We start from the raw sequence: 24269 nt of genomic DNA, 5'->3' as shown, positions 1-24269 counted from the left end.
TCAATTTTGTTTGAATGTTTGTTTCCAAAATGCAATAAGAAGTTTTCAAGCTACAATGTCTATGCAGTCCACTTTTCAAAAAAGCATTCTGCTAAAGACGCCGCAGTTGAAGATGTCTCCAATGTGTACCACAAATTCAATTGCTCGATGGCTTCTTGCGACTTTTTCGCTATAAGCATACATGAAGTATACTCACATATTTTAAAGCATTTTGCTAATAGCAAAAACGTCAACTGTCCAGTAATTACTTGTTTGAAACCATTTAGTAATGCGTCCTCATTTCGATCACACTTTTTCTGGAAACATAGCCAAGAGAATGACTATTCGCTGGAAAAAGATGTGGGCGAAAATAATGAACTATCGCTAAATACGATTACTTGCCAGGAGTTGCCAAATAGTCCTAGTTCTACCCGCGTTAATAGCTTAAAGAATATGTTAACACAGTTAAAATGCAAATATAATATTTCTGAGACCTGCGGAGAGTTTTTGTTTAAAGAGCTGTTTAATATAATAAATAATGATACAAATTCGCAAGTATTAAGAGTGAATAAAATATTTGCTAGCGCTGAGCAACGAATTATAAAAGCAGGCTTTAAAATCAGGCTCTTAGGGTGTAAATATAAACAACTGGTGAGTACAATTTTAGGCATATTTTGTCTAAAGTATTACACATTTTTTGCGTAAAGTTCAACAAGAAATTTGTAAAAATAAAGATGTGTAATATTACACATATATAGTGGTTAAAGTGTTGCCTACCATTTTGGTAGTAAATTTACGATTTTCGGTTTAGAGTGTACGTAGGCATTTGTTGAAATTTGAAGCTTATAGCTGTTAAAATGTTGTAGGAATTGCGAAAAGTTTCTTATCTGAAAAATCGGTTGTATGGGAGATCTTTCCCCCATAAACTCAGAAAACAAATATTCGGAAACACATTTTTCAGAACCCTTTTTTCAGAAAGCTAAAATTCATAAGTCAAAATCAGAATCAAAATCAGTCAAATTTCAGAAGTAAATTTTCAGAAGTAAAATTTCAGAAGTCATAATTAAGAAGTCAGATTTCAGAAGTCAAAGCTCAGAAAGTAATCAGATAGCAGAAAAACATAAAATTTTGGGCAAAATTTAATGCTTTTTCTGCTACCTGATTACTTTCTGAATTTTGACTTCTGAAATTTTTTTCAGACTGGAACACTGCAACGTCGAAATAAGGCGTCATATCCAATCGAATTATGGAATATGTATAATATGACCAAATTGGGTGAAGTCCGTACAAATAATTCTATTGAAATGTGGTACAACGTCATTTAATTTCATAAATAAAATAAAAAAACGAACATGCAATAACAGAAACAAAACTGCAGCAATTTTCAGCTGGAGCCGAGCCATATCCGGAAACGCAAGATAAAGACTTTTTTTTTAATATTGTAAATTTATTTGAACAATATAAACGCGAAAAGATTTAATTAATTACATGCTTGCTATTGCACACAATTTAAAACTTCAGATTTTACTACTTTTTCTTTATACATAATTCCTTCAAAATAAATAAACGCTTCTGAATTTTGAGAAAAATTTTATGTTTTTTTTGTCGTCTGATTACTTTCTGAGTTTTGACCTCTGAATTTTGTCTTTCTGAAAAAAGGGTTCTGACTAATGTTTTCTGAAAAAACGTGTTTCTGAATTTTTATTTTCTGAATTTATGGGGGGCAGCATGGTGAATGTATGCTATAGTGGTCACATGCGGCCGGTTCCGACAATTGTCTAATCGAACACCTAAATATACCCGCTCACCAAATTTTATCAAGATACATATCTCAAGAGGTCTCTAGCTATGAAGTCATGGCTCTAGCAAAATACATAAATTCTACGAAGTGGTTTGACCCACTTTAGGCGGGGTAGGGATCCTCTTTGAGACTGTATAGGGTATTACAATGGGCCCATTGGTGGCCTAAGTAGTGAGCTGTTACGATAGTGTCCAGCTCAGCCCTTGCAACCTAACCTAACTTATATATCTCAAAAATTGGGGGACTAGTTTGCATACAAACAGACAGACGGACAGGGCTAAATCAACTCAGCTCTTCATCCTGCTCATTTTGGTATACTTATTGGTAGGTCTATCTCTTATCTTTTAATGGCTTACAATTTTGAGATTCGTGACAAAATTAGTATACCATTTCATTTTCATGAATGGTAGAAAAATATAATAAAATATGTTTAAGCAATTTACGCCAATTGGTGATATATTATTACTTATGCGCTTAATCTTCCTAATGATTTGTTGTTGGGAGCAGCGTTAAATATAAAATAAAATTTGTTGCCATTACTATAGTAAATGTATTATTGCCAATTCTGGACGCTTAAGGAATAATACACTTCGATGCATATGTACCTTTTTTTAGAATACACATATATGTACATATTGATATCCCAGTTACTATGCATTGATCCACATTTATTGTTGTTGCGTTGTTATCCAACCTTCCGGAGTATTATGGGGATAAAATTAAAAGTGGCTTACTCACCAAAATGCCCTAACAACCGAGCTGGTGTGCTATCAAATATTGTGAAGAGCTACGCACCGCAATATTGAGGCTGGATGGAAAAATGAAAAAATTGCTCAAGGCGTTAGCGTTTTACAAAGTATTAAATTACCATGAAATCAGTCAACAAAGTCAGCTATTAAGTAAATCATTAAAACTTATTTAAGATTATTAAGGTTGATTTTGTGTGCGATTTGTATTTGATGAAGTTTGTCTTTAGGGCAAATGTTGTTAAGTTTTGTTTTGCTTAACTGGATTGGTTGCTGTGCAGGATATATTGCATCATACACTCTGAAACGTAATTCCTAAAAACGTGGAAAATAGCAAATTAATATAAGTAAAAATTGCGTAACATATTTCGCCATAGAAATTCTTCCCTAAATATAGATAAGTAATTTTTTTAAAAGTCGACTTATTTTTCCTTGGTTATAGAAATAATTTTCTTAAGAGTCGAGTGCTCTTACCCACTGAACGAACTCGCAGATATAAATATAGCGGGAAATATGCAATCAAGTATTCTTAAACTGACTTGATTGAAAAAATGTTTAAAATTGAGTCAACAAATAAAAAATGGGAAAATATATCCAGGGCTGCGGGTAGACTCAATAACTGTGAGTTTTAAAATGTACACTTTTTCTTCATATAATTTGTATGAAAGAAAACAGTCGCTGTTCAAAAATTTTTAGATGGAAGTGCAAATCACGATACATGTATAATACACCGAAACTTTTTTAAATTGAAAAAAAAAAAAATAAATAAAATAAATAATTTAAAAAATTTAAAAAATTTTAAGAATTTTGATGGTCGCCTTAATGAATAAATTTTGAAGAAAAATTTTTCCAGTGCTAAAATATTTTTGAAAAATTGTTTGGTGTCAATTTGTTAGTGTAAATATGAATATCATACCGAAGTGCCTAGGCTTCATATGGAAGTGCTTTTCTTTGCACTTTCAGAGTCAATTCAGGCACTTTCATATGAATCGAATTTATGTTATGAAATTTTTTTTATATTCTTAATGTGAAATTATATCTGTGAATATTCTTCAGGGCAGGACAAAAACAAAAGTGCTTTAAATATATAGGGTTTGAGCAGCTCTGAATTTATATAAATGTACAATTACGATAGGTACTTAACGTGTGTACCTGTCAGTGGATGACTCAACTCCACGGTGTCAGACACGGTTCTAAATGCATGATCAGTGGCCCAATTATCGGCTCCATGTTGCCTTTCCTCAACATTTCAGTGCATGAGTCATTGGTAACAAGTTAGCTTGTAATCGGGAAGTTTCAATTACAAGTTCTTACCTTGGTTAGATATGGAGCCTATCAAGCTCCCGCCATTTTAAAGACAATGGCATCCGGTTGTAGGGTAACTTTACTCCGAATTCCACTACGATTCTAATTCTATGTACAAGTATTTCGCAGTAACATGTTCTGATGCATGGCTCCTATCATATGGGCGATGCTCAGTAAACTGTACAATTTGTGTCCATTGGTGTTATTAGCAGGCATAGCGGAATGATACCAGTAGTGCGATTCACTAACTTATATCGTTATGGAAGTCGTTATGTATATCGGCCAAATTTTTGGTTTGCTGTAACGAATGCGCGATTCAGTAACTTATATATAACGAGTCCAAACAGCTGACTTTTCGTATCTATTCAAAATGTTAAAGTGTTGCATCTCTGCTCACATCAGCCGTTCGAAATGTCAAAATATGCGAAAATCACAAAGAGGAATAAAGAAAAACTATTTGTTCAAGCTAATTTGATTCTTCAGTTTAATAATTGATTTTTTATAAGTGGAATTCACCATAATAGGAACTGAAATCAAATTTCTTTGTTCAGTGTATAAAAGAAAATATTAAAGGAAAGTATTTTTAATTATTACGTTATTACAACCTTATTTTAAACATTTATTGTTCTTTATTTTAGAATTTTATAATGGCGTCCACAAGTGCTGCTGCTAAGCGAAACCGGACATCACAGGAGCAGTTACGGGCACTAGTTGACCTTCTCACTGAGAACGACGGACTGGCAACAGGAAAATTCCAGCGTCAACATGGAAGGATTGAGTACTTGCGGAAATGGAGAGAGTTGACAGAAAAGCTCAACGCTATTGGAGGAGCTACAAAAACTATAGAACAATGGCAAACGGTAAGTACTTCTTTAGTAAAAAATAGCAACATACAAACCGTCATGAGGAACCAGTGCTTGTGATACATAAATGGAATCGCAAATTGTGAGACAATTTATGAATAATCATAGCATGGTGAGAACGGGATTCCACTAAATATTGTGAATAGCGGAAAGCGCTGACAAAGTTACGTTCGGCCATTTGTTTGCATATTAGTGTTTGGTTCTTATGTACAAATATGTGTGGATAGTATATGTACATTTAACTTGTACGCTAATCCCAAAAACATACATAAATGTGTTGCGGTGAAAAGTTAATATTGTGTGAAAATTCAAACGAAGAATTTAGTGATTCCGGTAAGTCTAGGACTGTGGTAGACTGCTTAAAAACGTCCAAAAATATCGAGAGCTATCAAAAGACACGTTTTGACCACGGTATCAATAATCCGAAGGTGGAAAATAAAAATTTTACTTCTGTCAGGAAATATTTGTAGCCGATGTTTGTCCTAGACTTATCGTGTTATCAGAATTCACTTTTAACTTTGATTTTTCCGGAGATATTTATGTTTATTCATAAATGTGTCTATATTTCGTGTTTTATTTCTTTGGAAGTAGGTGTGGCGCGATTTAAAAGGCCGCACGAGCAACCGCGTTCGGGACCGAAATGTGCAAAGAGCCCAAACAGGCAATCGGCCAATTACCGTCCCGGCGCCGAATGAAATGGAGATGCGTGTGTTAAATTTAATTGGGGAAAAATATGTTGAAAGGCTCACACGATTGCCCGGATACAATGGAAGAAGAAGAGGTGAAGTTATAGTTTTACACTTATTTCCATATATGTGTCCGAATTATTTTGTTTGTTTTTATTATAATTAGGAGCTGCGTTTGATTTTCGAGGACGATGACGAGGAGGCGGTGACTCCGACTGTAGAATGTGTAGTTGCTGCAATACCGTCCGCTACCCCCGACCAAACACTGCGCAGGGGTTCAAAAAGGAAAAATAAGGAGCAAGAAGCTGATGATGACGAGGAGGCTGTTGAATGTGGGATGGCTACAACACCTATCAACAGATACTGGCAGAAAATGAGACCAAACGATTGGAAAATGAGGCCAAGCTAATTGAAATGCAAGCGAAGCAGAACGAGGCATTGTTTGCAATTGTTAAAGAAATTGGAAAGTGGTCGGATGCGTTTAACCGGCTGTCTGATAGGCTATAAACTAGTATTTTAGTATTTAGCTTAGTTTTGATTTTTTTTAACTCTCTTTTTTTAACTCGCTCTAGAAAATTAATCGAACTTCAAAAAAATGTCATCAACATTTTTAACTATTTATTCAGAATTGTTAGAAAATGTAGTTTTGTAGCTCATTCAATTTTAGGTAAGGAAGTGCAAGTTTCATGACCGTAAACATTTCCGTTGATTTTTTAGAAACTTTTTTGCTAAGGGTGTTGCTAATTTTTTCCCCTGAAAAGTACATTTTGTTCATCTGTTATATGGAAGAAAATACGCAACACCCTTAGCAAAAAAGTTTCTAAAAAATCAACGGAAATGTTTACGGTCATGAAACTTGCACTTCCTTGCCTAAAATTGAATGAGATACAAAACTACATTTTCTAACAATTCTGAATAAAAGTTAAAAATGTTGATGACATTTTTTTGAAATTCGATTAATTTTCTAGAGCTTCGTGTTAACTTTTAAATATATACATACGTGTATATTTAATAAAAAAAACATGTGATATGTATTGTACTGAATTTTTATCTTATGTTTTCTCGTTTTTATGACTTAATTTTTAAGGTTTTATACAAATAAAAAACGTCCAGGAATTAATAAAAAATATAGAATATAAACTTGTGTTAGAGGAGAAAAATTAATTTTGCGCAAATACTCATGGACATCAGTCTTCGTCACAGGGTTTTTGGAGTTTCACCAAGTTTTTCTGAAACTACTTTCGATATTATTTTTTCAAGTATATATCACGATGTAACACTAACAATGTGAATGAAAACTTACCACTTTTTGCTGAGAGTTTTTAGAATTTTTCTGAGTATGCAGTTTTGTGGCTTATTAAATTTTTATACAATAATGTCTTAACTTAATTCACTTGAATGGCTTTCTGATATTTGGGAATTTTTTCCAGCGGACCTCGTGAATTTTTTTATACAAAGTTTCGAACGCAAAACTTTTAAAAAAGCGAACATAATTTAGCTTCAGCAAAACTTGGTGAAAATTTCAAAAATTAAAAAAAAAAATATAAGTATTGTTCAGGAGAAAACATTTGCTATGAGTCTCTCTTGGACCCGTTTTCCAGCTGAAGATATCGAGTTAAAGGTTTCTTCTGAGTTGGTCACAGCATGTTCCACCAAAATTGGGTCGATGTCATCAATCTCAAAGCTCTGCTCACGCAAACGAATATTGTGTAATGTTGAGCAAGCATTTACAATTTTCCCGGCGAAGCCCGGTTCATACAAAAGAACTCTTTGCCGTGAAAGACATCTCCAAGTTCCTTTCAAAACACCAAAGAGTCTCTCGATGGGATTTCGAGCTTTGCATAAAGCCTCGTTATATCGAAACTTGGGAGTACCCTCAGGCTGGTTCGGTAGTGGTGTCATAAGCCACGGCTCTAATGGGTACCCAGAATCACCTGAAAGTTGCATATTTCAAATTATGAAAAATAATAAGAACAATCAATAGATATTACCTATTAAAAACATATGACGATTCCCATTTTCATGGGCTCTCTGTATTGCTCGCCGAGCTGCACAACTACTCCAAATATATGCGTCATGACGTGCTCCCGGAAACTTGGCATTCACATTTAAAATTTTTAAATTTGGGTCACATATCTACAAAAATGTAAAAATCATGTAGCAATGCACTTTATTATTAAGTAGTTAAATTAGTTAACCTACCATTTGCACATTTATGGAATGATATCCATGATGATTAACGTACGCTTCCTCATGAACTTTTGGAGCTAAAATGGAAACGTGCGTACAGTCAATCGCTCCTATCGTTCCTCCAACGAAGGGCGCAGGTGCTGACGAAAATACCTCTTTGGCAGCTTGTCGTTCTTCCTGCGTCATAGGAAACTTGATTTCGTCGAAAAGCACTTTCTCATTTATTGCATCAGTCACCCTATGGATACATCGGCTGATGGAAGACTGGCTCATCGAAATTCCCCACTGTTCTCCTACAGGCCGTTGATAACATCCAGTGGCATAAAAACGTAAGGCACACAAAACCTTCAAAGATATCTAGTAAGTAAGGACACTGCAAATTTTCAATGATTTTAGTAGCTTTACCTGTTTCTCTTCCGATATTGCTGAGATCCTCTGTCCTCTTAGATTTTCGTGTAGCCGATCAGCAAGTCCCATCACAATATCCGGAGATACGCGGTACAGTTTTTTGAATTCTGCATGCTCAAGCTCAAAAGGATCATCGATATCCCTGAGAAAGCGCCTATCTATTCTTGATGCACTCGACGCTGTTACATTTTGCGTTAAATTATTCGCTACAAACTCAAATGCCATTATTTTTATTGTTTGAAACACGAAAACACCAAAATATTAATAAATTTTGTTAATAAATTATCTTAACCACCTATAGCGTGAAAAAAAAACCGACGATATAAGTCTCCTGTCAAATCGTTATAGGAAACAGCTGATTGTTCTATATCGAGTTATAAATAAAGATAAGTTACTGAATAGCAAACTCGTTAAAATTATCGTTATGATATTATATCAATACTGAAAATCGTTATAGAAGTTAGTGAATCGCAGTACAGGTGGCAGCATGGTGACATACCTAAAAACATAAATAAAATTTCCATGTACTTTGTTTTTGTAAATTCGATGGACAAATGTCAAAATCGTACTGCACCGGAAGTTGATGTATCAAATCAAATAAAAAAAGTTTATAATCAGCTGTTACATGCTACCACCTTGTAGCGTTGCGCCATGTTAGCAGGTTAATCAATAATTGACTGTACAAGTTTGATGTTATTTTGTTAGTTTTGATGTGTTTAAATAGAGCACATGCATAAACAGTCAAGTATTTGAATAGAACGTCTATGAGATTATACAATATACCCTAAATGTCAGTTGAGTGGCATGTCCTCAACAACGTTTTTCAAATATCGGTCGAAGTATCATTGATTTATTTCAAAAATATGTAGGAAAAATTGGCATGATTTTATTGTCTTTCGTTAAAACTTTTGTTTACGAATAGATTTGTGATGAAAAAAGGCGATTTCGAGACATAAATTACGTATCGAATCTTGTCCATCAGTTTTGAACGATTTTGCTCGCTTTTCATTATGCTGTTATTATCACTACATAGTGGACAATTTGACACTGCAAAAGATAGAATATGGCAGAGGACGATCGCACTGACATTTTTTGTATTTACAAGTTTCAGTGTTAATGACATTTGAGTGTTTGGCATAGCTTAAAGTGGGGAAAACGACGATGTAAAAAAACAGGTCAGTTACGTGGTATGTTATTACAAGAAAACAAATAAGTATATCATACCGGTTATTTTATATCCTGAAAGGTTTCATTGCGACAAAAAAATCAAAGTATAGATTATAAAAAACAAGTAAGGAAGGCTAAGTTCGGGTGTAACCGAACATTACATACTCAGTTGAGAGCCATGGAGACAAAATAAGGGAAAATCACCATGTAGGAAAATGAACCTAGGGTAACCCTGGAATGTGTTGTTTGCACGATATGGGTATCGAATGAAAGGTCTTAATGAATATTTTAAAAGGGCGTGGGCTTTAGTTCTATAGGTGGACGCCTTTTCGAGATATCGCCATAAAGGTGGACCAGGGGTGACTCTAGAATTTGTTTGTACGACATGGGTATCAAACGAAAGGTGTTAATGAGAATTTTAAAAGGGAGAGGGCCTTAGTTCTATGGGTGGACGCCTTTTCGAAATGTCGATATAAAGGTGGACCAGGGGTGACTCTAGAATTTGTTGTACGATATGGGTATCAAATGAAAGGTGTTAATGAGTATTTTAAAAGGGAGTGGCCTTAGTTCTATAGGTGGACGCCTTTTCGAGATATTGCCATAAAGGTGGACCAGGGGTGACCCTAGAATTTGTTTGTACGACATGGGTATCAAACGAAAGGTGTTAATGAGAATTTTAAAAGGGAGAGGGCCTTAGTTCTATGGGTGGACGCCTTTTCGAAATGTCGATATAAAGGTGGACCAGGGGTGACTCTAGAATTTGTTGTACGATATGGGTATCAAATGAAAGGTGTTAATGAGTATTTTAAAAGGGAGTGGGCCTTAGCTCTATATGTGGACGCCTTTTCGGGTTATCGTTATAAAGGTGGACCAGGGGTGACTCTAGAATGCGTTTGTACAATATGGGTGTCAAATGAAAGGTGTTAATGAGTATTTTAAAAGAGAGTGGGCCTTAGTTCTATGGGTGGACGCCTTTTCGGGTTATCGTTATAAAGGTGGACCAGGGGTGACTCTAGAATGCGTTTGTACAATATGGGTGTCAAATGAAAGGTGTTAATGAGTATTTTAAAAGGGAGTGGCCTTAGTTCTATAGGTGGACGCATTTTCGAGATATTGCCATAAAGGTGGACCAGGGGTGACTCTATAATTTGTTTGTACGACATGGGTATCAAATGAAAGGTGTTAATGAGTATTTTAAAAGGGAGTGGGCCTTAATTTTATAGGTGTACACCTTTTCGTGATGTCGCCATAAAGGTGGACCAGGGTGGAATGCGTCTATACAATATGGGTATCAAACGAAAGGTGTTAATGAGGATTTTAAAAGGGAGTGGGCCTTAGTTCTATGGGTGGACGCCTTTTCGAAATATCGATATAAAGGTGGACCAGGGGTTACTCTCGAATTTGTTTGTACGATAAGGATATCAAATGAAGGGTGTTAATGAGTGTTTTAAAAGGGAGTGGGCCTTAGTTCTATAGGTGGACGCCTTTTCGGGATATGGTTATAAAGGTGGACCAGGGTTGACTCTGTAATGCGTTTGTACATTATGAGTATCAAACGAAAGGTGATAATGAGTATTTTAAAAGGGAGTGGGCCTTAGTTCTATAGGTGGACGCCTTTTCGATATATCGCCATAAAGGTGGACCAGGGGTGACTCTATAATGTGTTTGTAAAATATGGGTGTCAAATTAAAGGTATTAATAACGATTTTAAAAGGGAGTGGTGGTAGTTGTATATGTGAAGGCGTTTTCTAGATTTCGACCAAAATGTGGACCAGGGTGACCCAGAACATCATCTGTCGGGTACCGCTAATTTATTTATATATGTAATACCACGAACAGTATTCCTGCCATGATTCCAAGGGCTTTTGATTTCGCCCTGCAGAACTTTTTCATTTTATTCTACTTAATATGGTAGGTGTCACACCCATTTTACAAAGTTTTTTTCTAAAGTTATATTTTGCGTCAATAAACCAATGAAATTACAATGTTTCATCCTTTTTTCATATTTGGTATAAAATTATGGCATTTTTTTCATTTTTTGAAATTTTCGAAATCGAAAAGTGGGCATGGTCATAGTCGGATTTCGGCCATTTTTTATACCAATACAAAGTGTGTTCAGATAATTATGTGAACTGAGTTTAGTAAATATATATAGATTTTTGTTCAAGTTATGGTGTTAACGGCCGAGTGGAAGGACAGACGATCTACTGTGTATAAAAACTGGGCGTGGCTTCAACCGATTTCGCCCTTTTTCACAGAAAACAGTTACCGTCCTAGAATCTAAGCGCCTACCAAATTTCACAAGGATTGTTAAATATTTGTTCGACTTATGGCATTAAATGTATCCTAGACAAATCAAATGAAAAAGGGCGCAGCCACGCCCATTTTGAAATTTTCTTTTGGTTTTGTATTTTGTTGCACCATATCATTACTGGAGTTGAATGTTGACATAATTTACTTATATACTGTAAAGATATTAAATTTTTTGTAAAAATTTCACTTTAAAACAATTTTTTTTTAAAGTGGGCGTGGTCATTCTCCGATTTTGCTAATTTTTTTAAACCATACATATAGTAATAAGAGTAACGTTCCTGCTAAATTTCATCATGATATCTTCAACGACTGCCAAATTACAGCTTGCAAAACTTCTAAATTACCTTCTTTTAAAAGTGGGCGGTGCCACGCCCGTTGTCCAAAATTTTACTTATTTTCTATTCTGCGTCATAAGTTCAACCCACCTACCAAGTTTTATCGCTTTGTCCGTCTTTGGTAATGAATTATCGCATTTTTTCGATTTTTCGAAATTTTCGATATCGAAAAAGTGGGCGTGGTTATAGTCCGATATCGTTCATTTTAAATAGCGATCTGAGATGAGTGCCAAGGAACCTACATACCAAATTTCGTCAAGATACCTCAAAATTTAGTCAAGTTATCGTGTTAACGGACGGACGGACGGACGGACATGGCTCAATCAAATTTTGTTTCGATACTGATGATTTTGATATATGGAAGTCTATATCTATCTCGATTCCTTTATACCTGCACAACCAACCGTTATCCAATCAAAGTTAATATAATCTGTGAGCTCTGCTCAACTGAGTATAAAAATTAAGTACAAGCGTCGTATTCAGCACGTAAAGTCCAAATGTCAGTTACGTGGCAATTTCAATTTCGCCATTTTCAATTTTATAACTTTGATTTCGAAATTATGTTAGCAACACCCAGAACCTTGAATCAAACATGAAAGCACATAAAAGGTCTAATTTAGTCCGACAAAACAATTTATATACTAAATAGTTAACATCAGCATTAAGTAGCCACCCTGTTCTACATATTTATGAATAACTTTTTTTTCATTATAGTTGTAGTAGAATGGTGTAAAATTTAGCATTTTTATTACATAGTGATAACAAAAATAAATCCGGACAACTTCTATCTGAGAAAAATTTGTATTCCAAATCCGCCGGTGAAATTGTACAGTTTACCGAGAATCGCCCATATATTTAAATAAATTGAAATTTAAATTTTTAAATGTGGCAATTAATTAACTCATAGAAATGCTTATTCATGCATCGCTGCCCTTATCTACCAAATTCAAGTAAATTGTTGGGAGCTAAAGTTGTTATTCTGACTCCAAAGGAATATGCTGAGTGACTTTTGAGGGATGATTTTGCAAAACATCTATATGTTATATTTATGAGAAAATTGCGATAATAATGAAAGTTTGCAAAGTTTTCAAAGGACTTCCTACAACTCCCTTTTTGTTGCTTTGGGAGAAATGCAAAATTATTTTAAATTATAAATTTTTCTTAGGAAGTGAAAGGAATTTTTTTTTTTATTATCCTATCGCCTAGAACATATTTTGAAGACTGAGGGCACAAAATAGCATTTCATGTACTCAGAAGTGTTGCAAGCGAAACGGTCCCTTACTTGCAAGGATGTAATCCGGGAACACTCGAAAAATAGCTCCGCACTTTACTGGGATTAAATAATATTGATTGAAAAAAATTTAAGAACAATTTTCCTTTAATTAAGTGAAAAGTTAATACAAATGTTATATATTATATAATTTAATAGAAATTTTAATCAACTCAAAGAATATTTTTTTTAGAAAATGTTTTTCTCACTTCAGGTAAGTGTTTTATTCAGTAATCCATTTTAATTGTTTTTTTTAGTTAGTCGAAAAAGTCCGGGTCCAAAAATTGTCCTGAGGAAAGTTTACGGGATTTCGGTACCACCGCACCAATCATGCAACCTTTTTATTTTTCCGACTTTATTCAATAAAATTTACAAATAAAAGTGAAATCCAAGCTTTTATTTCATAAGTCCAAAAATAAAAGTTAAATCCCGACTTAAATTATTTAAGGACAAATAAAAGTGCGGCCCTATAACTATTGAAAGGCTCATCCAAATGAAACGAATTTTTCACCAAATGATTCTTCTTAATATCTATATGACCTTTATGGTCATTCGAAAGTTTTTGTTAGCAGTACTCCAGTATCTACTAGAAATTTGTCATCGAAAAACCATAACCAACTTTTATATTTCTATATTTATACTTTTCCGTGTAAATCTGCACTTGCTTGTTTCTTCGCCCTTAATTTTTTGATCCAATTCAGATATTTCGTTGAAACTTGAAGCACTACTTTATGAAACAAGAAGGATTCTGTATGAAAAAAAAAAATCGCGACTTCTGAAGCCCCAAGAAAATGTGGTTCTCTTCTAGGTGAACGCACAGTTCACATCAACAGCGCTCTAAAAGTTTAAAAGTAACTGTTTCTCTTTAAAAAGTATCAAGTCTTTGCAATTAAAGTAAACTGTTTTATTGTTCACTGAAACTACGCAAATAATTAAGATGCGTAATCGATTTTCTTTAAATGTTCGCACCTAATACGAGTACATAGAAATTCCTACTTCGCAACTTGTTTATAGACAAAGGAATCTGGTGTTAAGCCTGTCAAGCAACCCCTCATTTTCGCAGCTGTTGTGCTTTGCACCGTGCTAAATATGTCTCTTTAAAGAAGCAACCTCTCCCACCCTTAAACTCAATATGATAATTGTTAACCAACGTTTCACAAATTGTGCCAAGAGTGTAATTGCTGCTGGGTATAGCACATACGTACCCACGCACATTTTCCTAGGCATATGCATAAACAGTTAACTGCTGCCTTGTTAAAGGATTAAATATTTTAATGGATTTTATGTCGTCTATAAAAGCATCGTGCTTCTTGTGCTTTGGATTCATACTTACAATAGACAAAGCCTACAAAATTTTCAACTAAGAAAATTACAACATTTTCAGCTTCACCAATCCACCAATTTGCCAGCCTGACATCTGCTGTCTTTTGCCATTTTAATCGCTGTTGTGCATTTTGCTCTTATTTTCTTTGCTATTCGGTTTGCTATTACGACTAATGGTGCTGATATATGATGACTTAATCCGGATTCAACAGCCTAATTCGAAAGTAACTTGGCAACTAAGGGTAGATAATCCTCATCTTGGATCGTAGTTCATACAGTACATCACTAGGCTGGTTATTGGACCAAAACAAAGAAGTTAGCCTATAGAACATAAATATTTGCTTTCGCAGTTCGAAACTCAACCCATTCGGATATATTTTTTTATTGCATTTAGAAAATTAAAAAGCAAAAATCTAGGCCTGATCTGCCTACCTTTCTTGTAAAAGGCACTTGCCGCTTTTCTCCAGTTAAACTAAGACACGTCGATTTATACAATAAAACAGGGCCTGATAATATTTTTCCATAAGAAGAGAATTAGGTTAGGTTAGGTTAGGTTAAGAGAGCGTCCGTGGGATTTACCCACACTTCCACTCGGAGACATTTTTGCCCATTGTGAGTGCCCTCAGTAAGTGCAGGGTGGTGGCACATTCGTTTAACCCCATTACCTCCTAGTGGTCCTCAACGAACCACTTGCTTTCCCTGATGAACCCAAGAAGAAGCGAGACGTCCACCTTCGCAACCTCAGCCAGACTATCGAACAACCGTGAGCTCAGAAATCTGAGCCTTCTTCGTTGAAGCACCGGACATCGGCAGAGAAAGTGCTAGATCGACTCCTCTTCCTCCTCATGCTGACAGTTTCTGCAGAGGAAGCTTGTGGTATTCGCAACCGTCGGAGCATTGGTGCGATAACATAATGACCTGTGATGACAATCGTAAGTACCCTCACCGCGGATTTGTTCAGTTTGAGAAGAAAGCTGGTGCCTTTCCTATCCAAGCATGTCCATAAGAACCTTGAAACTTTGCAGTCAACCTTTTTGGTCTATAGCAGGTCCGTTGCCCTATTCTCATATTCCTCGATTCTCCCAGGAAATAACCCGAATAACTCGAAACCTTTCCCAGCCAAATCATCAGCGCGTTTATTCCCTTCAATACCGCTGTGCCCTGGGACCCAGCAGGATATCACTTATAGAAGCTAGCGAGGCTCTATACCTCCTCATGATATCCGATTTTATCATGTTGGACTCTAATGCCCTTAAGGCGGCTTGGTTGTCAACAAAGTTTGTTACGTCGGTGCCGGAGACCATACAGCTTTGCTGCTCTGTGTATGGTATAGACCTCGGGCTGGTGTACACTGTATGTGCCAGGAAGTCGGAATGATTGGCTTAATTGTAGATGTGTTGAGTACAACCCAGCTCCAGTTCCTTTTTCCATTTGCAAGCCGTCGGTGTAGATTGTAATACCCCTGCCATTGTCTAGGCCTTCTCCCTATTCCTCCCTTGAAGGATATCGTATGTTCTGAACCTGGAAGTCCAAAATCGCTGTGATGTGGTCGGTTTTGTATGTTAGGCCATAGAGAACATAACTACCAAATGATTCAAACTGAGTTGGACAAATCGGACAATCAGTAAATAAGGTAAATGCCACCTTTGTCCACGGATTGACGGACTTCGTTTATTCGTGGATGATTTTAGCATTTTTTCGAGACGGTTTCGTGAATATTTCGGGATTACTTCAGGAGCAAAGGAGTGAAAATTAGTTTTTCTGCGTCAGCCACGCACCGTATAATAGCTAGTGATAAATAAATTGAAAAATTTGAAGAAACAGCCCAAAAAATATTTTAGATTGAGTCACATTAAAGCTCAATTTGAAAACTAGCACATTTCTCAAATCTCAAGCGTTATTTCTCAACAGCGAGTCAACTTGGAAGTTATAGTGTTCTCAAAGAAAATGTCATTTTTTATTATGGCAAAAAAGCTGTTGCTCAAGTTGATAAAAAGATAAATCTCAGCTTGTACTCAAGTGCAATTCTCTAACTGGACCCAAATGTAAAATTCCGATATTGGAGTATTTTCGTCAAAATAAGATAAAACATGTATAAATAATTTTTAAATTAACACGCTTCCTTAATGCTACCAACTTCTTTATTTTTTAACAATGAATGGTAGTTTGCTTTGGTGGTGCCACCTTGGAGAACATCTTTATTCTCAAATTTATCTCAACTCAATATTCAATGTGGAATATCAACTGGATAAATGCGCTGAACCTATGCGCATTTGAAAGCTATGGATTTCTCGAAACTTCTCTAAGGTTGGAGAATTATTTGAGAATAATGCTGGGGATCAAATAGAGAACTATGTATTTGGTGAAGGCTGCAGAAATAGTTTTTTTCATGTTTGTTGGAGAGCAGCATACTTTCATGAGCTCGAACTCGCTAAGTATAAAAAACTATGGGGAAACGGCCGGGAGAGCGAAATATTCTGCTCAGGACCAAAATAAATCAATTTCAAGAACAAGATTTTTTTTAATAATTTCCTTAGTTTTTCCCAAATTTGTTATGCAATATATAAAATTCTTCTGTCACGGTTTTAGAGGCTGAACTCCTCCGAAACGGCTGAACCGATTCTCATGAAATTTTGGGAGCATATTGGGTAGGTATGAGAATCGGCCAACGTCTACCTTTTTTTCGCTGCGTGTCTAGGGTCTTGAGATCAAAACGTGGACCCGGGTACCCCTAGAATGTGTTTATACAATATGGATATCAAATGAAAGCTGTTGATGAGTGCTATAGTACAGGATAATTCTCATACAACTGGGAGGCTAGGGTCTCGAGATATAGCCCGAAACGTGGACCCGGGTACCCCTAGAATGTGTTTATACAATATGGATATCAAATGAAAGCTGTTGATGAGTGCTATAGTACAGGATAATTCTCATACCCCTGGGTGATTAGGGTCTCAAGTTATAGGCGAAAACGTGGACCTGGATACCCCTAGAATGTGTTTATACAATATGGATGTCAAATGAAAGTTGTTGCTAAGTGCTATAGTACAGGATAATTTTCATACAACTGGGAGGCCAGGGTCTCGAGATATAGCCCAGAACGTGGACCCGGGTACCCCTAGAATGTGTTTATACAATATGGATATCAAATGAAAGCTGTTGATGAGTGCTATAGTACAGGATACTTTTCATACAACTGGGAGGCTAGGGTCTCGAGATATAGCCCAAAACGTGGACCCGGGTACCCCTAGAATGTGTTTATACAATATGGATATCAAATGAAAACTGTTGATGAGTGCTATAGTACAGGATACTTTTCATACAACTGGGAGGTTTGGGCCATTGGATATAGTCGAAAACGTGGACCCGGGTACCCCTAGAATGTGTTTTTATATTATGGGTATCAAATTGAAGCTGCTTATGTGTGCTATAGTACAGAGTAAGTTTTACACCGCTGAGTGGCTAGGGTCTCGAGATATGGGCCAAAATATGGACCCGGATACCCCTAGAATGTGTGTTTATTATGGATATCAAATGAAAGCTGTTGCTGAGAGCTCTAAAGTTCATTGTGATATTCGATTTAGTCGCATCAACCTGCAAAACTGATAAATATGCATGCGAAGCCGAAATAAAAACAAGAATTAATAATACCCACATACCTATTTACATATGTCCTATTCGATTTGCCTGAAATTTCGTATATAAATTTGCCTATATTAGTATTTACGATGCTTTTTTCAAGGAAGTATACCAGATACGTACTGGGACTGGGATTAGGACTAGGACTGGGACTGAAACTGGGACTCGGAGTGGGACTGTGACTGAGACTCGGAATGGGACTGAAACAAAATACATACCACCCTCTGGGACTGGCAATAAGAGATGAAGAAGAAGGAGAAAAACTTGAGAGAAGAGAAAAGAGAGAAGGAGACTGGGAAAGAGATAGAATGAGACGAAGATGGAGATGAAGCGAAAAAGACGAAGGGAGGATTGAATAAAAAGATTAGGAAGAAATGTAGAGGGGTATGGCAGAGTTAGACGGAAAAAGCTTATTAAAATGTATGCAGATAGACCAATTTTGGGCAGAACAACGTCTGCCGGGTCTGCTAGTAATTTCTTAATTAAATTATTTTAAAATTTTTTTATTAAAATAACAATTTTTTTAAATTTTATTTTACTTACTTTCATGGGTTAGACCAATTTTTGCTTTGGCATTAAGTTCTAGGTTAATCGTGATTCAGTGGTGTCGTTTAACACCGCTATTATTGTGTTGCTTTTTAATTGTTATTGGTTGACTCTAATGATGCTGCTGTTGCTTTAACCCATTAATGGCGACGAGGTAGGAATACAAACGTATATACTTCTTGACATTGTTTTGATGATTGCTTACATTATGAAAGCATATTTTTGGCGAGGAAACATAATAAAGAAGAAGAGTGAAAAACAGTCATGAAGACATTACATTTTACAATACAAATAATGGTTTGGTTTAATTCTTGACAAATTGGAAAGATACCAATGAACCACATCTAGCTAGATCTAGAACCATGAGATGTATAAGTTCGTGATTTTTGTTGCAGTTTGGTTTAAACATCTAATGGTTTTCTAGTTACGTTTTACCAGGAATAACAAAAAAAACAGTGCAAAATTTCGTGCAACCACCCAAAACCACTGTCAAGAAATGTATAGTGGAGATCCAAGTGAGTGGCGATCGAAATACTTTCGCCATATTGTGGCAAAAGCTGGGCAATCGAATATAAAGTAACTCATTGATTGCACTTCATCATCCTCCATACAGCTGCAAAAGAATGGGGTTTTCAGTGTATTGAGACGTACTGCATGGATTCCCATTGGACAGTGCCCTGTTAAAACGCCAATAACCATTTATAGATGAATCTTCGTGAACCCAAATATTTCGGCAGCCCTTCCGCCATCCACTTCTGGACAGAAAGATCGTGCCGCCTTGCAAGAGGTGGTGTCCACCCTACGCTTGCTGAGCTAACTCGAGACCAATCTTTGCAGGAGCAGACTGCAAGTCACTAACGGAGTCCAGAAATATCAATTGTTTCGATGCGAGCTAACAGATCCGCTAGTTCGATGCAATCGCAAGCGAGGTCAGGAACTCCCAGACCACCTTTGATCTATATATATATATATATATATATAGTTGAACTCATGGCTTTTATAGCGGCTTGGTTATCAAAGTCGATATTAAATTCCGTCAAGTTACTAGCACTGGATAGCATTTCATTCACCGCATCCTTCATCGCGGCAATTTCCGATTGAAAATCATCACTAAAAAGGCAGGGGGTGAGGGCCTGCTCATTTTTTGATCAAAGGCCCAACGTCCCTAACCCGGCCCGACCCTACGCATCCTAAGTAGGAAAAGAACGCGCAGTTCTGTTAAAATTGATCAGCTAGGCTTAGGGTCGCTTTCTCAATGCCCAATCCACAACCAGTCAGAATTAACTTAAAAACTTAATAAAATAAAAATAATAAAAAATTAAGAATTAAGTAAGAATAGGTTCAAATATCATTCGTGTAAATAACTTATAACCATAACGCCCTCCTAGATCCATGAAGAAAATGGGGTCGGCAGAGCCTCGGCTGCTAAAGAAACAGATTCGCCACCGTTTGGCGAGGTTGACAATTGGTTTGGAGAATCTATGAATTGCGCTGATAACCACTTGAATTAATTTGGTATTTTGGTCCCCTCTTATGACAGGCATACCTGCCGCGTGTATATTCTAAGCCTCTAATCCGCTGGGGCATTCAACTGCTCACAAGGTTCAAACTTGGAGGCCACGTTTTCAACTATTATTTAATAAATACATTGCGAATCGTTTCACTGTTCAGTCAATCGGTAAATATCAACTTATTTATGATTTCCAATTTATTGTCACCGGTTCGTATCACAAAATTGCATAATAAAAAAATTAAAAATGCAATGATTTTCCTAATTTACGACTAAAAATAGTTCTACAACTTGCTAATTTAGTGAATCTCATCATATTTAAAATCAAATTGAATCATCTACTGATGCTCGTTCGACACCTTACTATGGCTACCTTATTTGTTTGTCTGCTTCCACGCCATATCATTCACGTATAACATTCTCGAATCCTCCTGTGAAGTATCGGGGCCCCTTTTTATACCTTTCATGAAAATGAAATGGTATATTAATTTCGTCACGAAACCGAAAATTGTAAGTCCTTAAAGGATAATAGATCGACCCACCATTAAGTATACCGAAATAATCAGGTTGAAGAGCTGAGTTGATTTAGCCATGTCCGTCTGTCCGTCTGTCCGTCTGTCTGTGTGTATGCAAACTAGTCCCTCAATTTTTGAGATATCTAGATAAAATTTGGTGAGCGGGTGTATTTGGGTGTCCGATTAGACATTTGTCGGAACCGACCGGATCGGACCACTATGGCATATATCCTCCATACAACCGATTTTTCAGAAAAAGAGGATTTTTGTAATATCTTACCCAATTTAACAGATTGAAGCTTCAAACTTCAGCATATACTTTCGTATATTGCACATATTGTTGTCTGAAAAAATCATAAAGATCGGTGGTATATATAGTATATATCTCATACAACCGATTGTTCAGATAAGAAACTTTTCGCAATTTCTACCCCATTTTAACAGCTAGATGCTTCAAATTTCACAAAATGCTTACGTATATAGCATATATTGTTGTCTGAAAAAATCATAGAGATCGGTTGTATATATAGTATATATCTCATACAACCGATTGTTCAGATAAGAAACTTTTCGCAATTTCTACCCCATTTTAACAGCTAGAAGCTTCAAATTTCACAAAATGCTTACGTATATAGCATATATTGTTGTCTGAAAAAATCATAGAGATCGGTTGTATATATAGTATATATCTCATACAACCGATTGTTCAGATAAGAAACTTTTCGCAATTTCTACCCCATTTTAACAGCTAGAAGCTTCAAATTTCACAAAATGCTTACGTATATAGCATATATTGTTGTCTGAAAAAATCATAGAGATCGGTGGTATATATATTATATACTTCATATAAACTCTCATTTTTGCCCCTTTTTTACGGCTAGAAGCTTCAAAATTCATCAAATTTCATCAAATAGTTACGTTTACGTCATATATTGTTGAAATACGTGATTCGCAGTCATAGTTTTTACACGCAGACCACAAAAAACCAGAAACTTTGCATCCTCACACAAATTACCTACCTGTTTTTTATTTTATATTTATCTTAAAAATCGTTAAGGTATGCAGATCTGTTCACTATATATTTCTTATCTTATACATCCGATTATTCGGAGATTACGAACGGGATAAGATTATTGTTCAGCCCCATTCATATAAGGTATGAAGTCTTCGGCACAGCCGAAGACAGTCCCGTTCTTACTTGTTTCCTTACAGTTTTTCATAAGAGCTTTGTGTGTGTATTTTAAAAATCTTAATATACAACTATAACTATATAATGGCCGCCGTGGTGTAATGGTACCGTACTCTGCCTATTACACCGAAGATCCTAGGCGCTCCGGGCAAAGTAACATCAAAATTTTAGAAACAATTTTTTTTTTTTTCAATTAGAAGAAAACTTTTGTTAACGGGGCACATCAAATTACTCGTGCAATGTATTTATGTGTTTTTCATGTAAAGCTCTCAGTGCGAACTCATTTGCCTTGCAGATGCAGTTCGGAGTCGGCATTAAAAAAGTAGGTCCCGTCATACCAATTTGTAGGAAAAATTAAAAGAAACACGACGCAGATTGAAACAGAAGTTCGGCCTAAAATCTTTCCGGAGGTTGGTAATGTCAAATGAAGAAGCACTTGTGGTTCCTTTTAAGCCTCTGCTATGATGATCTGATCATAGCTCAAGGATGCCCTTACTTAAGCCACATATGCGTACATGCAATTGTGTCTGTACAGCAGTTTCTGAGGGTCACAACTTGTTTCATATTACACAGGTATATATGTACTTACCTATGTATATCGAAACATATAAACACGCCCCTGATTATACTAATTATATTATTTTTAAGTAAGAATGTATAAATAACATTCCAGTATATATATGTATAAATATGAATTCTTATATACGTATACATATAGATTTACATATGTACATACATATCTCCAAAACCAAATGCATATATAAAAGAAAGGACTAAAAGAAAAGTTTGACGTTTTTAGTGAAAATTACATTAAAATGTTCCACTTGAAGTACTTTTTGTTATGAAAATTGTTGGTACTTTCGTTTAAAAAGGACACAAACTTACTACACCTACTACATACATATATATATATTCACCTACATACTCATTTTGTAAAGTAATTTGATGTGCTAAGGCTTACATCAACGAACAGAATAATAGCAGTGGCAATTTTTTTATCAAATCTTAACAATGAAATTCTTTTCATTTTAAGTGATTTAAGAAAAAAATTAAATGAAATTAAATGATTTAAAATACAAATTTCGAAATTTTCTATTTGGAGTTCTTTGAATTTATTTAACGCTTAAATTTTGCAGCCAAATCAATTTTAGTCTAAAAAAGCACAAGTTGTAGGTCTCTCAAAATTCGCACTGATTTTTAGAAATTTATTTTCGTAGTAGGTTTTAGATTTCTCGCCATACGAAGCGTGGAAATTTTTTATTCTGACATGAAAGAAATTGCGAAACATTCTTCGCAAATAAAACCGTCAAAAATCAATAAGAGTTTTGAGCGATCTATAACTCGTACTTTGATAAACTAAAATAAGTTGGGCTAAAAAACTGAATAATTGAATAAGTTCAAAGAACTTCAAATAAAAAAATCGAAAATGAAAAAAAAAAAGAACTTCAACTGCCACTGCTATTTTTTTGTTCGCTGCTTTATGTATTTATAAGAGTTAACGTGTTTACACCCTATAGGAAAAAGTATCTTTACAAAAGAATCAAACGGGAAAGGGTTTACAATGAACAGCTGCAGCTAGTACACTGAAGAATCTTCCCATTTTTTATGATTAGTATGTCATGTCTCTGCTCTCCTAAATGGAGGCAGCAATTCACCGCGCAGAGATGAAGAACCCAAACCCGCAATCGATTATAATGGAATATATGTCCCCCCGCCCGATTAAGACGAAGTTAGAATAGCAATAACCAGATTGAAAAACAACAAGGCCGTGGGCGCTGATGGATTGCCTGCGGAGCTATTCAAGTATGGTGGCGAGGAGTTGGTAAGGCGCATGCAGCAGCTTCTTAGCAAAATATGGGCGGACGAGTGCATGCCCGAAGGTTGGAATCTAAGTGTTCTTTGCCCAGTCCGCAAGAAGGCGCATACTGCAAAATGCACCAACTATCGTGGAATCAGCCTTCTTAATATCGCATATAAGGTCCTTTCAAGTGCATTGTGCGAAAGATTGAATCCCACCGTGAACCGGCTGATTGGACCTTATCAGTGCGGCTTCAGACCTGGTAAATCTACCATCGACCAGATTTTCACAATGCGCCAAATCTTGGAAAAAACCCGTGAAAAGAGAATCGACACACATCACCTCTTCGTCGACTTTAAAGCCGCCTTCGACAGCACGAAAAGGAGCTGCCTATATGCCGCTATGTCTGAATTTGGTTTCCCCGCAAAACTTATACGGCTGTGCAAAATGACGTTGAGCAACACCATCAGCTCAGTCAGAATTGGGAAGGACCTCTCCTAGCCGTTCGAAACTAAACGAGGTTTCAGACAGGGGACCCCCTATCGTGTGATTTCTTTAATTTGATGTTGGAGAAAATTATACTAGCTGCAGAACTTAACCGCACTGGAACAATATACTATAAGATCATGCAACTACTGGCATATGTTGATGACATTGATATCATCGGCCTAAACACCCGCGCTGTT

General features: G+C 36.0%; 1 protein-coding gene and 1 long non-coding RNA gene across 2 annotated transcripts in view; one reads left to right on the top strand and one right to left on the bottom strand.

Moving 5' to 3' along the window:
- Nucleotides 1–24269, top strand: part of RunxB (Runt related B) — a 147454-nt gene that overhangs the window by 93001 nt on the left and 30184 nt on the right. The gene's annotated exons all lie outside the window — the stretch shown is intronic.
- LOC137249287 (uncharacterized) lies at nucleotides 7416–8107 on the bottom strand. The gene is made up of 3 exons (XR_010952322.1): nucleotides 7976–8107; nucleotides 7583–7915; nucleotides 7416–7516 (listed from the first exon to the last, which is right to left on the bottom strand). It is a non-coding gene; the product is annotated as an uncharacterized lncRNA (long non-coding RNA).

Source organism: Eurosta solidaginis, chromosome 4 (genome assembly GCF_040869045.1).
Source record: "Eurosta solidaginis isolate ZX-2024a chromosome 4, ASM4086904v1, whole genome shotgun sequence".
Classification (NCBI taxonomy): domain Eukaryota; kingdom Metazoa; phylum Arthropoda; class Insecta; order Diptera; family Tephritidae; genus Eurosta; species Eurosta solidaginis.
Note: the sequence above shows the minus strand (reverse complement) of the source record. Positions and strands in the feature narration are given on the sequence as shown.